Source organism: Labeo rohita, chromosome 8, assembly GCF_022985175.1.
Source record: "Labeo rohita strain BAU-BD-2019 chromosome 8, IGBB_LRoh.1.0, whole genome shotgun sequence".
NCBI lineage: Eukaryota > Metazoa > Chordata > Actinopteri > Cypriniformes > Cyprinidae > Labeo > Labeo rohita.
This window is the reverse complement of record NC_066876.1, coordinates 34835417-34850158: the sequence shown is the minus strand read 5'-3', so window position 1 is coordinate 34850158 and position 14742 is coordinate 34835417. Positions and strand designations below refer to the sequence as shown.

The 14742-nt window shown below is 36.5% G+C and overlaps 1 long non-coding RNA gene across 1 annotated transcript; it reads right to left on the bottom strand.

Moving 5' to 3' along the window:
* Positions 1-7033: 7033 nt before the first annotated feature.
* LOC127170148 (uncharacterized) lies at positions 7034-9267 on the bottom strand. Its single transcript, XR_007828317.1, has 5 exons — positions 8968-9267; positions 8332-8400; positions 8144-8181; positions 7919-8008; positions 7034-7618 (listed from the first exon to the last, which is right to left on the bottom strand). It is a non-coding gene; the product is annotated as an uncharacterized LOC127170148 (long non-coding RNA).
* Positions 9268-14742: the final 5475 nt, after the last annotated feature.

Here is a 14742-nt window from a genome sequence, read left to right as displayed (position 1 = left end):
AGTTGGTGGAGATGCAGGCAGGAAGGCAACAGGCAGGAGATATTGAGAGTGTATGTGCATGAATACATGCCCTCCTTGTCTCCTGGAATATCCACTCCTGAGATGCTTGTCAGATGAGCAATTATCCGAGGTTGAGGTGTCTTCTCTCAAGAACCCGCGAAGGCAGAAACTTCAAAAGGTTTCAGAGAGAAATGAAAATCAATTTCAGGGTCATTTGACTGTTAAAAGTTAATGAATGGAAAAGCATGCAAAGTCAATGGCGTCTTGCAAATGCTGCTGAGCAAATTAATGAATTCTCCTCTCTCATGGAGACGTTTCCCACAGTGCCCCTTAACATGCAGACAAAACATTCTGACTCAGTGTTACACTCACAAATTAGCCCCTTTTCAACAGTCTATTGTCTGGATAAACATACATTTAAGTTTGTTTTGCAACAGAACTGCCATCTTACATTAAATGCAAATCGGAATACAAGATAATAGTGGAGACCAGGGCTAGTCACAGTTTTTACAATTAAAAACAAACTGTCTTCACTACAAAATAAAGCTATATCACATACAGTGCCCTCCACTAATATTGGCACCCTTGGTGGCTGTAAGAATAAATCTGCATTGTTTATCCTTTTAATCTTTCATTCAAAAAAATTCACAATATTCTAACTTATCATTTAAGTAAAACTCATGGAAAGCAGGGGGAAAATCTCTTTATGAAATAAATGTTTTTCTGTAGTTCATGTTGACCACAATTATTGTACTTTTTGTACCAAACCTATCTTGAGTGTTTGCTGCCAGAAAGCTCTTTTTTTTAGTTTCATCTGACCACAGAAGCCATTCCCATTTGAAATTCAAGTTGTGTCTGACAACTGAATATGCTGGAGTTTGTTTTTGGATGAGCAAGGAGGATTTTTCTTAAAACCCTCCTGAACAACATGTGGTGACGTAGGGGCTGTTTGAATTTTTTTTTTTTTTTTTAGTCTTTTGGCCCCAAGACTCAACTAATCTCTGCAGTTCTCCTACTGTGATCCTTGGAGAGTCTTTGGACACTTAAACTCTCCTCCTCACCATGCATTAGGACGATATAGACACACGTCCTTTTACAGGCAGATTTGTAACATCTTTAGTTCATTGGAATTCTTAATTATTGTCCTAATGATGGAAACTGGGATTTTCAATGCTTTCGCTCTTTTCTTACAGCCACTTTCTATTTTGTGAAGCTCAACAATCTTGTTCTGCACATCAGAACTATATTATTTGGTTTTATTCCTTGTGATGGATGATTAAGGAAATTTGGCCTTTGTGCTCCTCATATTTATAATCCTGTGAAACAGGAAGTTATTGCTGGACAATATCATACTCCTAGTCATTCTAGTGTGCTAAATAAATGCAAATATGAATGGGAATATACTTCAGAGATATTTTACTCATTATAATTTCTAAGGGTGCCAATAATTGTGCCCAACATGCATATGAAAAAAACATTTATTTCATAACGTAAGTTTCCCCCCACTTTTAATTGTTTTATTTCAATGAAAGGTTAGCATTTTGTGAATTTTTTGAATGTAAGATCATAAAGTCTTTGCTCATATTTACCAAGGGTGCCAATATTAGTGGAGGGCACTGTATTTCCACTGTTCCACATAGGGGGAAAGAAAGAGTTCACTCAATAATTGCTGATCTTATAGTGTTTCCAAACCACATGGGGTAAGCTGTTACAGAAGCCTACTGTCTTTAGTTCACCCAAAAAATTAAATAAATAAAAATGATGTGACAATATTCAGATTTATGGGTGATTTTTTCCTTGTAAATTTTAGACTATAATAGCTTATCATCCATTAATGGGATACATCCAAAAATTGTCTTTAATTATTCACCCTCATGTTGCTCCAAACCCGCAAGATCTTCGTTCATCTTCAGAACACAAATCAAGATATTTTTGATGACATCCGAGAGCTTTCTGACCCTGCATAAACAGCAACGCAACTACCACGTTAAAGACCTAGCAAGGTAGTAAGGACATTTTTTAAAATAGTCCCTGTGACATGGTTTGACTGTAATTTTATGAAACTACAAGAATACTTTTTGTGCAGAAAGAAAACAAAAATAACTTCATTCAACAATATATACAGTTGAAGTCAAAAATATACATACATTGCAGAATCTACAAAATGTTAAAGGAGAAGTCCACTTCCAGAACAACAATTTACAAATAATGTACTCACCCCCTTGTCATCCACAGTGTTCATGTCTTTCTTTCTTCAGTTGTAAAGAAATTATGTTTTTGAGGAAAACATTTCAGCATTTTTCCCCATATAATGGACTGATATGGTGCCCCGATTTTGAACTTCAAACAATCCCAAATGCGGTTGTAAATGATCCCAGCCAAGGAAGAAGGGTCTTATCTAGCATAACGATCGGTTATTTTAATAAAAAATAATACAATTTATATACTTTTTAATGCCAAATGCTCGTCTTGTCTTACTCTGCCTGGACTGTTTTTGTTACGGTTCATGACAGTTAGAGTATTTCGAAAAACTCCCATCTCATGTTCTCCCTCAACTTCAAAATCGTCCTATATCGCTGTTTTACCTTTTTTGTTAAGGGTGTTTGATCTTTTTTGCATGTTCACTTTGCAAAGACTGGGTCAGTACTTCTGCAGCGATGTAGGATGATTTTGGAATGATTTTTGAAGGAGAAAATACGCTTGTATCCTTTCCAGCAATGACTGTATGATTTTGAGATCCATCTTTTCACACTGAGGACAACTGAGGGACTCATATGCAACTATTACAGAAGGTTCAAACACTCACTGATGCTCCAGAAGGAAAAAAACTCGTATTAAGAGCCGGGGGTGAAAACTTTTGAATTTAAAGATCAGGGTAAATTTAAGTTATTGTGTCTTCTGGGAAACATGTTAGCATCTTCTGTAGCCTCTGAAGGGCAGTACTAAATGAAAAAAAGAAGATATTTAGGCAAAATAAGAAAAATGTACACATCAATATTCTGTTGCTGAGGTTTACACCCCCTGGCTCTTAATGCATCGTATTTCTGTAAGCATTAGTGAGTGTTTGAACCTTCTGTAACAGCTGCATATGAGTCCCTCAGTTGTCCTCAGTGTGAAAAGATGGATCTCAAAATCATACAGTCATTGTTGGAAAGGGTTCAAATACACAAAAATGCTGAAAAGCCACAGAATTTGTGGGACCTGTAGGATTTTTCTAAAGGACAGCAGGCAGTCAAACAAGGGACTCATGAACAGCTATTGCTAAACAAACAACAAAAAAACACAGCTGTGGATCATTCAGGTAACAACACAGTATTAAAGGGGTCATCGGATGCCCATTTTCCACGTTGATATGAATTTTTAGGGTCTTAATGAAAAGCCTATAATATACTTCGGTTAAAAATTCTTAATGGTTGTGTAAAACAACACCCTTTTTACCTTGTCTGAATAAGTTCTGCAAAAATCATCCCATTCTGAGGGATTGTTCCTTTAAATGCAAATGAGCTCTGCTCGCCCCGCCCCTCTCTTCTCTCTGTGGAGTGACGAGCCTGTTTACTTTAGCTGCATTTAGCCATGTTTAGCCACCAAACTTGCTAACTAGCACATTATTAGGAAAGGTGATTGCAGAGATTCATACAAAAAAACCCTTGCACTTACTTCTGCTGTAGGTGAAGCTGGATCACCTGCCGCTGGGCCTCTGCCGGTGTGACGCCACACTGACCGATGATCCCTTTAAGAATCAAGCCTATGTAAACTTTTGAACAGGGTCATTTATATAAATTAAACTACTATTTTCTCTTGTGGACTATATGTAAATATCTTTTATGTGAAATCTTATTCAGGTCAGTACTAAATAAAAATAACATGCATTTTGTATGATCCCTCTTATTTTGGTAAAATAATTAACATTTTGCAGATTCTGCAAGGTGTATGTAATCTTTTGACTTCAACTGTTTGTGTGTGTGTTTGTGTAGTAATATTCTTTATATACTAATCTATATTTGTTGTCTTCAGATATTACAAAAAATATGTTAGCGATGAAGTGTTTCTCAGTCGTTAGTTTATTATGTCTCCTCGGAGGGCAAAACATCAGATTAGACATTACGATGTCTGAGAGAGTCCTAGCTGAGTGCATTACAATGTGTGTAATGTCCAGAAATGTTGTCTGTAGCTCAGAGAGCCAATTACAGCTCTCATCAGCAGAACAACACACAAACACACACCTTTGACCGATGTCACTGTGTACATCCTCAGAATAGAGCTGTATTCCTCAAATGATCGATAAAGCACTCTCACAGATGAAAACAGAAACGTTGAACTTTGAGTTATCTGAGAAAATTTTGCTTTAGTACCAATTAAACAAGCTTTCGCTATACAGTAGTTGTAGTGCACAATGCATGAGATGTTGCATAATACCATCTGATGTCTAGCACATCTTGTAATGATCATCTCTATGTTTTTCCTTCCACTCTCTCCCTGTCCACCAATGGACAAGCAAATACACAGTCCCACCCCGAACATTACCTTTATTTGTGCCAAAAGTCAGCATGCTGGGTTGCTCAAACAAACAGATCAATGATTTGAAAGCCTCACAGAGTCACTCTTCACAAGGTCAAAGTATCAGTGAGTTTGTCTCTACTTGTTAAACTGAGATAAAAGGAAGTATTTTAATGCGAAAAATACTCACAGCAGATCTGAACATAATTCAGAATGATACCAGTGAACCCAGTAAATGAGAGCAGCAGGAACATGAGCCAGTGTGATGAGCTTTGAAAAATACATGTGACCTGCAGGGCAGCGGTTTGAAGGGAGAGAAAGAGAATTGAAGTTCAAGGTCACAGCTGTGTAAACTTATATACCACACACTCACTGCTGCAGCTATCAAAATGAAATGTTTTTTTAACCCTAAAATCAAATGTTTCGCATTTTATATACATATAGATCTAACTATAGCAAAGCAAACACACACATGCACACATTAAATCCCATGCATAGCAACACTCTGACAGGTGGTTTGATGTCATTAATGTACCTATTCTTAGAAATAACATGATTTCTAACTAAAGTTAACGGAAATGAATCACTTCAGTTTCTATAAGAGGCAGTAGTTAATAATACAGTGATGTAATGTTGTTTTAATTAAATTTCTCTCAGATGTTCCTCTTAAAACTCCTATAAGGACAAAGGTAAAAACTGAGTTTGCATATAGATAAGAACAAATCTATACATTGAATGTGGATGGACAATTTGAGACATATCAAGCCAAGTCATGTCAAACTGCCCACGCCTCACAACGACCAGGTGCTCTGTTTGTCTCTAGTCGACGTAAGGAAGACCCTACCTAGGATTAACCCACGCAAGGCTGCAGGTCCTGACAACATACCTGGCCATGTACAGAGAGACTGTGCTGCCCAGCTGACAGATGTCCTGACAGATGTCCTAACAGATATCTTCAACATCTCACTGTGCCAGGCAGTCGTCCCCATGTGTCTCAAATCCACAACAATCATACCGGTACCAAAGAAGTCACCTGTGTCCTGTCTAAATGACTACAGTCACATAGCTGCTGACCCAAGACTATTTGAGATCAAATAGTCATATAGTCATAGATCAAATGTATTGAGATATATTTGAGATTATTTGAAAGAAAAGATGTGAAATTAACAAGATCTGTTTCATCAACCCAAGTAAAAACATTGTGGGAACAGTGCTTAGAAATGTTTCTTAAACATTTGATTGTAATGTTATTTATCGGTTACAAAAACATTTTTTACAGCTCTCTGCTAACTCTATTTTCACCCAAAATATAACATTATTTGAATGTTATTTTTAATATTCTAATGTTGAGATTTGCAGTTTGTTGTTGCTGTTGTGATTATAGCTTTATTTAAAGATGACAAAAACAATGTTCTACTAACTTTTTCACCCAAAATTTGACATTATTTGAATGTTTATTTTTAATGTCCAGTTTTCTTGTCATGATTATAATATTTAAAAGTCGCAAAAATATTTCTTACAGTGTTCTACTAACTTTATTTTCACTCAGAATATAACATTTTCGAACATTATTTTTAATATTCTAAGAACACTGTAATGTCTAGTTTTCTTGTTTTGATTATAACGTTATTTAAAGGTTACAAAAACATTTAATCGCCTTGGAATTAGAAGGTTCTATCTGCATTCTGAACAGTTTTGAGATATTGAGCAACAAAGTTTTTGCATTCCGTGTGGCAAAAATCATATGGGGAACAAGTCTCTTTTATACATGAAAATGACAGAGACCCTAAATGTATTCTAAAAGTACAATATCAAAATCCTCTCAAATTTGTAAATTGGGATTTTGGGAACAGGTCAAATGCAGATAGAACCTTCTAATTCAAAAGTCATTTTCTGCTTGGAATTATAAGGTTTTATTTTGCTAAACATTAATTTGATTGTTGAACATCAGCGCCAGTGGCACAGATGGTAAAGCATGTGCCATGCTCTTTTCGACGCGATTGACCCGGGTTTGAATCCTTTTTTTCTCCCTTTTCACATCTCGTATCATATCGGAAAGGCATTTATTTTCAATAAAAATGAAGGAAATAATCGAAAAGTTGAAAATAAAGTATCGGTTAGGGTTAGGGTAGATGTAGAGAGGGCTTATTGTCCCAGTATGTCAGCATCCATTTAACAATTTGAATTAAAACTATAATTTACACTCAATACGTTATTATTGCATACTGTTTTATAATGTACTACAACACTGTAAATTCTAATTAGTAAACCTTACTTAAAAAAAGCATGCAAACTGATTGCCTTGAAAAAACCAAGTAAAGTGAAATAAGAACGGTATTTTGTACTTACAAAGGTTTATTTAGTGTTGTAAACTTACACGCAAGTTCTGGTAACTCAGAATCACTTAGTTGTATTTACTTGAACAGAAATCTAATTTACTTGCTAAAACCATGCAAACCGATTGCCTTAAATAAATCAAGTAAGCTTTACTCTGGTGCTAGAGTAATGCTTACTTGGTTTATTTAAAGCTATCGGTTTGCATGGTTTTAGCAATAAATTAGATTTCTATTCAAGTAAATGCAACTAAGCACTTAAATGACTTACTAGTAATTTAAGTAGTAATAGTAACTAGTAATTTAACTAGTCTAGTAACTTAAGTGCTTCAAAAATCCATTACAAATTAATGAAAACAATGTTCCATTCACATGACACATAAATTTAAGGCAGTGACATTTCAAAGTTAAAGATAATGTATTTTTTAAATGGTTTTCAGTGTAGTTTTAAATACAAACCAACAACAGTCTGATTTAGGGTATGCTTAGTGTAAGAAGTGGAGGTAGCAGTAGGAGGATGAGTTTAAGTATGGCACTGGGTAGGCTGCACACGTTGCCAATGGTTTATATAATTAAAGTTCAAAAAGTCACTTTAGTTTCAGGGTTTTGTTCTGTCCCAAGTAAAGCACCACACTTTGAATGAACCTCCAAGTGTTTTTCATGGTATTAGGGCAATCCAATGATGGCAGAAGACACAGGGTCAAGGCAGAGAAGATTTGGAGAAATACATCATCTTCAATGATGGTCAGCAATCCAACACATATTAGTGTCCAGACTGCATCAGACACCTGTATAAAAACCAAACAAAATATTAAGTAGGGAAATGTGGATGGTTATTTGTCAGTGTTATCTGTCCTGCCATGTTCACCAAAAAATTTAAATTTGTTATCATTTACTCACCCATGACTTTTGTTCATTTTGGAATGAAATGAGGGAGATTAAATGGCATAGTTTTCTTTTTTGGGTGAACTAGGTATATAATCAACATTAATCTTATAGAAGTATCTCAGTAATATAAGAGCAAATACAAATGACATTTTCCCACAATTAAGTGCTTGTTTAAGGTGTATTTTTTTTTTAATACTTACAAAGCGGGTTAGTAGTAGAAGTATCTGGGGTAGTCGCAAAATGAAACAGGAAGGCCTGAGATGGGTGTGCAGTCCTGTCAAATCTGGGTTCTAGAAGTAAAAAAAAAAAAAAAAAAAATTAAGACATTCAAATGTTACAGTACAAATGTTTTTGTCAAAGTGTCAATAAAGAAGTCATTGACTGTTTATTTTACAATTTTGAAAACAATTAACGTAGCAACATACATTTTAGGGGCTGTAGGGTGTGAAGAGTCCACCTAAATCTGCAAAAAAAAAAAAAAAAAAAAAGTGGTTACAGGTATACTACATATGCAAGATTTTTTTTTAATGGAATTGTAAATAGTGTAGCACAGTGATTACTGAGTAAAAAAAAAACCTGCTGTACTGCTGTGTATTAGCTTGAAATATCTCACCTCCAATGTACTGAGGCCTGTGCTGATGAGACCGCTGTTCAGAGAAGGCACTTGCCACAAACACTTGTCCTAAATATGACAAATAAAAGGAAGTTTCACTAGTGTTGTGTCTTCTAGATTACAGACACATTCATTCCTTGATAGTTGCATGTTTTAGAAGGGTTACATTAAAAAAGAAAGAGAGAAAGAAAGTATCCACATATCTATACATATCTATTTGAGGCCACATAATAAAATCAATTCAAAAGCAGCATTTCCTCTGTATTACTGTAGAAATAACAATTACTGTGACAAAGAGCTAATTTAGTTTAAACCACAAAGGTTTAATCATGCAATGGCAATAATTGTTTTATATTAAAACATATATGATGATAAAATTGTAAATTGAAAAATTAACTTAAAATCAACATGGGTTTGCTGCATCAACTCTGGGCAAAACAGAAAACTAACTACAAAGTTTTACATTTGTGACAGTAAAAAAGCATCTAGTGTACAGAATCAGAACAGAACAGAACAGAATCACTTGTCTTTTGTCTACTTTACATGCAGCCCATGTACAAAACAGGCCTAAGTCAGTTAAAATTAGCAGCAGACAGAAAGACACATTTACACACAATTAATTTTTTGATAACTTACCTTAGTATCCTTGTCCAGCGGTAAAAATGCAAGCAGTCTCTGCTTCTTTTCCCAGTTTCAGCAAATTCTTCACCAATTAGCTGGAGCCAACTGATGTCAGCACAAATTCAAAACACTGCTTGTTGTACATGCTCTAACTGTCCTCATTTCTTCTTCTGTGGTTTTGTTGCACATTAGCAACACATTAGCGCACTGCTGCCTCTCACTGGTGTATTCATGTCATTGGTTTTGTTGTGACTACTTGAATATTTTAAGTAAGCCTTACTCAAAGCAGCAAGTAAACTGTTTTATTCGCCTTGAAATTAGCTGTAACTTGATAAAACCTAGCAAGTAGAGCAACTAAGTAAAGATAACTAATTATATACAAGTAAGGTACACTATTGGATTTTACAGTGAACCAAGCGTTACACCAAGAATTTTCACTTGGTGTAAACAGCATCTATTGCAATTTGCACTTAGTGTAAACAGCCTCTATCTCACGCATGTGATCCGCTCTGTGTTATCACGTCTCTTGACCGCAGCAGGCTGTGCGCGCTGCAGCGGTTCATGTGACAGTGTGAAACCAGACTTCATTCACCCCATCGGAAAGCATATTTACAGTGTCTATATAGTGCACTACGTGGCATTTACCGTACACAAAATACAAATTCTGTGAACAAGTGACCGATTTCAGCCACAGCTTCAGAGTCTATTTATAGTGTAGGGGGCGGGACGCTTTGGATTCTAGAGAGCATTTAATTGGACAGAACGTTTGAAGTGCAGGGTGATGTCATCAAAATCATTGATTTATATTGGTGGAAGTTAGACACTAGATTTTGAATGCTTATATTTTCTAAATGCAAATTTTGTAATTGTTTTGAAGCACACTATAGCTTACAGATAACCTTAACATATTCATACTAAAAGCCAAAAAACCATTTTGATTTCATGGGGTCTTCAATAGAACATTCTAGTACAAATAACATAAGGACATTCAGAAATGTTGATCAAAGATCGTTGTCTATCAACGATCTCATATGAGAATGTGTGTAAAATATTAAAATTGTAAGAACATTCCATGAACTTTACTCTAAGAATGTTTAAAGGTTTTGTCCTAACATTTAAAAAAAAATAATTGTGAGAACGTTCCCTGATAGCCAGGTAAGAAGCAGGTAATTTTAGCAGAAGTCTAGTAGAAGCAACTGTGAACCTCTTTGTGTTATTTAATATTCCCATGGGAGTCTTCAATTACATATTTTTGAGTGTCACGAATCAATCAGAAAAGGTTTTACATCTAAGAGCTCGCCTGAAGACCTTTCCAGTCCATCCCCTTCGTTTTCATTTCTCGCTGCAGCCGTCACTTTGCTGTTTCGCAATGAACTCCGTCTTAATTACTGAACCCTGGATGGCTCTCACAGCCCCATGACTCACCGTTGAGCCCCCTGTGGGAATGTGCGTGTGTGTTTATATTCATTTATTTCTCTTATGTAAAATATCGAAGTACTCTGCCAGTTGACCGTCCGCTGCTTTTAAACTGTGCTCTCCCTAATGACTACAATTACTTCAGATAAATCCATGAGGCTACAAATCAAATCAAAGCAGCCCATCAATTATGAAATACTTTACAAAAACAACAATCTGCCCTGCTGTACCTGCGTTTGTTTCTAAATTACTTTTATCAGCAAGACGTCAGCTCAAAAACAAGACAGCGAACAACGACACTGCCTCATTAGAACGCAGTATGATAACAAGAGCGCTGTCACCCACCACACCTCTGAAGAAGGAAATCAGGTTTTAAAGCTATCTTAAACTGCGTCTTTTACAACCTCTGAAGGAATCACACTCAAGCTATTTGCATTTGCTCTACCAACCAATTAAATTCATAAAATTGGAGTGGGATCCCTGCTGATGTGGCCCGTATATGCACTTAGATTACAGACTAAAAATATCACCACTACTCAAAACCTTGACATCAATTACTGCACAACACTTTTACATTTTTCTAAGAAATGTGAGTGGTGTTTGTTCATGCAACCTGTTGCTGTGATGTTAAAATGTTGTGGGTGCTTTCTAGGGCATTTCTATTAAACTTTCTATTCATCAAAAACTGTTTTCAACATTAATAATAATCAGAAACATTTCTTGAGCAGCAAATCAAAATATTAGATGATTTCTGAAAGATCATGTGACACTGAAGACAATTCAGCTTTGCATCACAAGAATAAATACATTTTACAATATATTCAAATGGAAAACAGTTATTTAAATTATAAAAATTAAAAACATTTTACATTTTTACTGTATTAAATAAATGCAGCCGAAGTCTGAAGTCCTGATCTGAATCAAATGATTTGCGAACCGTGCTCCAAAGTCCTGAATCAAAGCAAATGATTCGCAAACCCGGACTGAAATCCCAATCTGAGTCAAATGATTCGCACTCCGAGGTTCCAATCTGAATCATAAGATTTGCGATCCATGCTCCAAAGTTCAGATCTAAATCAAATGATTCGCGCGCCGTACTCTAAAGTCCCAGTCTGAATAATGATTCATGATCCAGATCAGGACTCGGAACACAGATTGTGAATCATTTAAACTCACGAAATGATTTGCGAACCTGCTCTAAAGTTCCGATCTGAATAAAATGATTCACAAACCGTTTCCTGATGTCCTGATTCAAATCAAATGATTTGTGAACCTGAACTGAAATCCCGATATGAGTCAAATGATTTGCACTCCGAAGTTCCGATCTGAATCATAAGATTTGCGATCCATGCTCTGAAGTTCAGATCTAAATCAAATGATTTGCGCTCCACACTCTGAAGTCCCAATCTGCATAATGATTCATGAACCAGATCAGGACTCGGAGCACAGATTGCGAATCATTTAAACTCACGAAATGATTTGCGAACCTGCTCCAAAGTTCTCATCTGAATAAAATGATTCGCAAACCGTTTCTCAAAGTCCTGATTCAAATCAAGTGATTTGAGAACCTGAACTGAAATCCCGATCTGAGGCAACTGATTAGTGATCTGTGTTCCGAAGTTCCGATCTGAATCAGAAGATTCGCAAACCCTCCTCGAAGTTCCAATCTAAATCAAATGATTATCAATCAATGCTCTGAAGTCCAGATCTGAATAATGATTTGCGAACTATCATTTTAGATCAGGACTCGGAGTGCGGATTGTAAATCTTTTAAACTCGCAAAATGATTCACAAACCTGCTCTGAAGTCCTGATATAAATAAAATGATTTGCAAACTGCGCTCCGAAGTCCTGATTCAAATCAAATGATTTGCAAACCTGAACTGAAATCCCGATCTGATTCGAATGATTCACCCTCCGTGCTCCGAAGATCCAATCTAAATCAAAAGATTGCAAACCTGTTCCGATCTAAATCAAACAATTCTCAATCCACGCTTTAAAGTCCAGAATAATGATTTGCAAACCATAATTCAGATCAAGACTCGGATCGCGAATAATTTAAACTCTCAAAATGATTTGCAAACCCGCTTCAAAGTTCTGATCTGAATAAAATGATTTGCAAACTGCGCTCCGAAGTCCTGATTCAAATCAAATGATTCGCGAACCCAAACTGAAGTCCTGATCTGAGACAAATGATTCGCAATCCATGTTTCGAAGTTCCGATCTGATTCAAAGGATTCACAAACCCGCTCCGAAGTTCCGATTTAAATCAAATGATTCGCAAAACATTATTTCAGGACTCGGAGTGCAGATCGCAATTTTTTTTAACTCGCAAACCCATTCCAAAGACCTGATCTGAATAAAATTATTTGCGATCCATGCTCCGAAGTTCCGATCTGAATCAAAAGATTCATGAACCCGCTCCGAAGTTCCGATCTAAATCAAATGATTTTTGATCCGCGCTCTGAAGTTCTGATCTGAATAATCATTTGCGAACCATCATTTCAGATCAGTACTCGGAGCACAGATCGTGAATCTTGCTCCGAATCTTGCTCCGTGCTCCGAAGTCCTGATTCAAAGCAAATGATTTGCGAACCCGAACTGAAATCCCGATCTGAGTCGGGAAATGATTTGCAATCCGTGCTCCAAAGTTCCGATCCGAATCAAATGATTCGCAAACCACACTGAAGTTCTGATTTGAATCAAATGATTCACAAACCCGAACTGAAATCCTGATCTGAGTCAAATGATTCGGTTTCCAAAGTTCCGATCTGAATCAGAAGATTCGCAAACCCTCCTCGAAGTTCCAATCTAAATCAAATGATTATCAATCAATGCTCTGAAGTCCAGATCTGAATAATGATTTGCGAACTATCATTTTAGATCAGGACTCGGAGTGCGGATTGTAAATCTTTTAAACTCGCAAAATGATTCACAAACCTGCTCCGAAGTCCTGATATAAATAAAATGATTTGCAAACTGCGCTCCGAAGTCCTGATTCAAATCAAATGATTTGCAAACCTGAACTGAAATCCCGATCTGATTCGAATGATTCACCCTCCGTGCTCCGAAGATCCAATCTAAATCAAAAGATTGCAAACCTGTTCCGATCTAAATCAAACAATTCTCAATCCACGCTTTAAAGTCCAGATCTGAATAATGATTTGCAAACCATAATTCAGATCAAGACTCGGATCGCGAATAATTTAAACTCTCAAAATGATTTGCAAACCCGCTTCAAAGTTCTGATCTGAATAAAATGATTTGCAAACTGCGCTCCGAAGTCCTGATTCAAATCAAATGATTCGCGAACCCAAACTGAAGTCCTGATCTGAGACAAACGATTCGCAATCCATGTTTCGAAGTTCCGATCTGAATCAAAGGATTCACAAACCCGCTCCGAAGTTCCGATTTAAATCAAATGATTCGCAAAACATTATTTCAGGACTCGGAGTGCAGATCGCAAATTTTTTTAACTCGCAAACCCATTCCAAAGACCTGATCTGAATAAAATTATTTGCGATCCATGCTCCGAAGTTCCGATCTGAATCAAAAGATTCATGAACCCGCTCCGAAGTTCCGATCTAAATCAAATGATTTTTGATCCGCGCTCTGAAGTTCTGATCTGAATAATCATTTGCGAACCATCATTTCAGATCAGTACTCGGAGCAAAGATCGTGAATCTTGCTCCGAATCTTGCTCCGTGCTCCGAAGTCCTGATTCAAAGCAAATGATTTGCGAACCCGAACTGAAATCCCGATCTGAGTTGGGAAATGATTTGCAATCCGTGCTCCAAAGTTCCGATCCGAATCAAATGATTCGCAAATTACACTGAAGTTCTGATTCGAATCAAATGATTCACAAACCCGAACTGAAATCCTGATCTGAGTCAAATGATTCGGTTTCCAAAGTTCCGATCTGAATCAAAAGATTTGGAAACACACTCTGAAGGTCCAATCTAAATTAAATGATTCGCAATCTGCACTTCAAAGTACCAATCTGAATAATGATTCACAAACCATCATTTCAGATCAGGACTCGGAACGCAGATTGCAAATAATGAAATTCTATAATGATCCAGTCAATTATTTCTAATGGAGTTTACTGAGTGTCTGTGTCCACATAACAAGCACACATTGTCTGGCGGTCTCAGTGATGCAGTGGGTCTGTGGGACTCTGACAGTTTCTCTTTATCAGCTCAGAGTGCATCAATTATTCAACAACGGGAAGTTGTGGACCTCAAGATTAACTTTCCTGTTGTTTTTATTGCTTTTTACCCACCTACCAGGAGCTCAGGACATTTTCAGGTTATTACAGAGCACACATTCATTCACTCCCACAAATACACAAACACACTCTTTTACACACATTCAT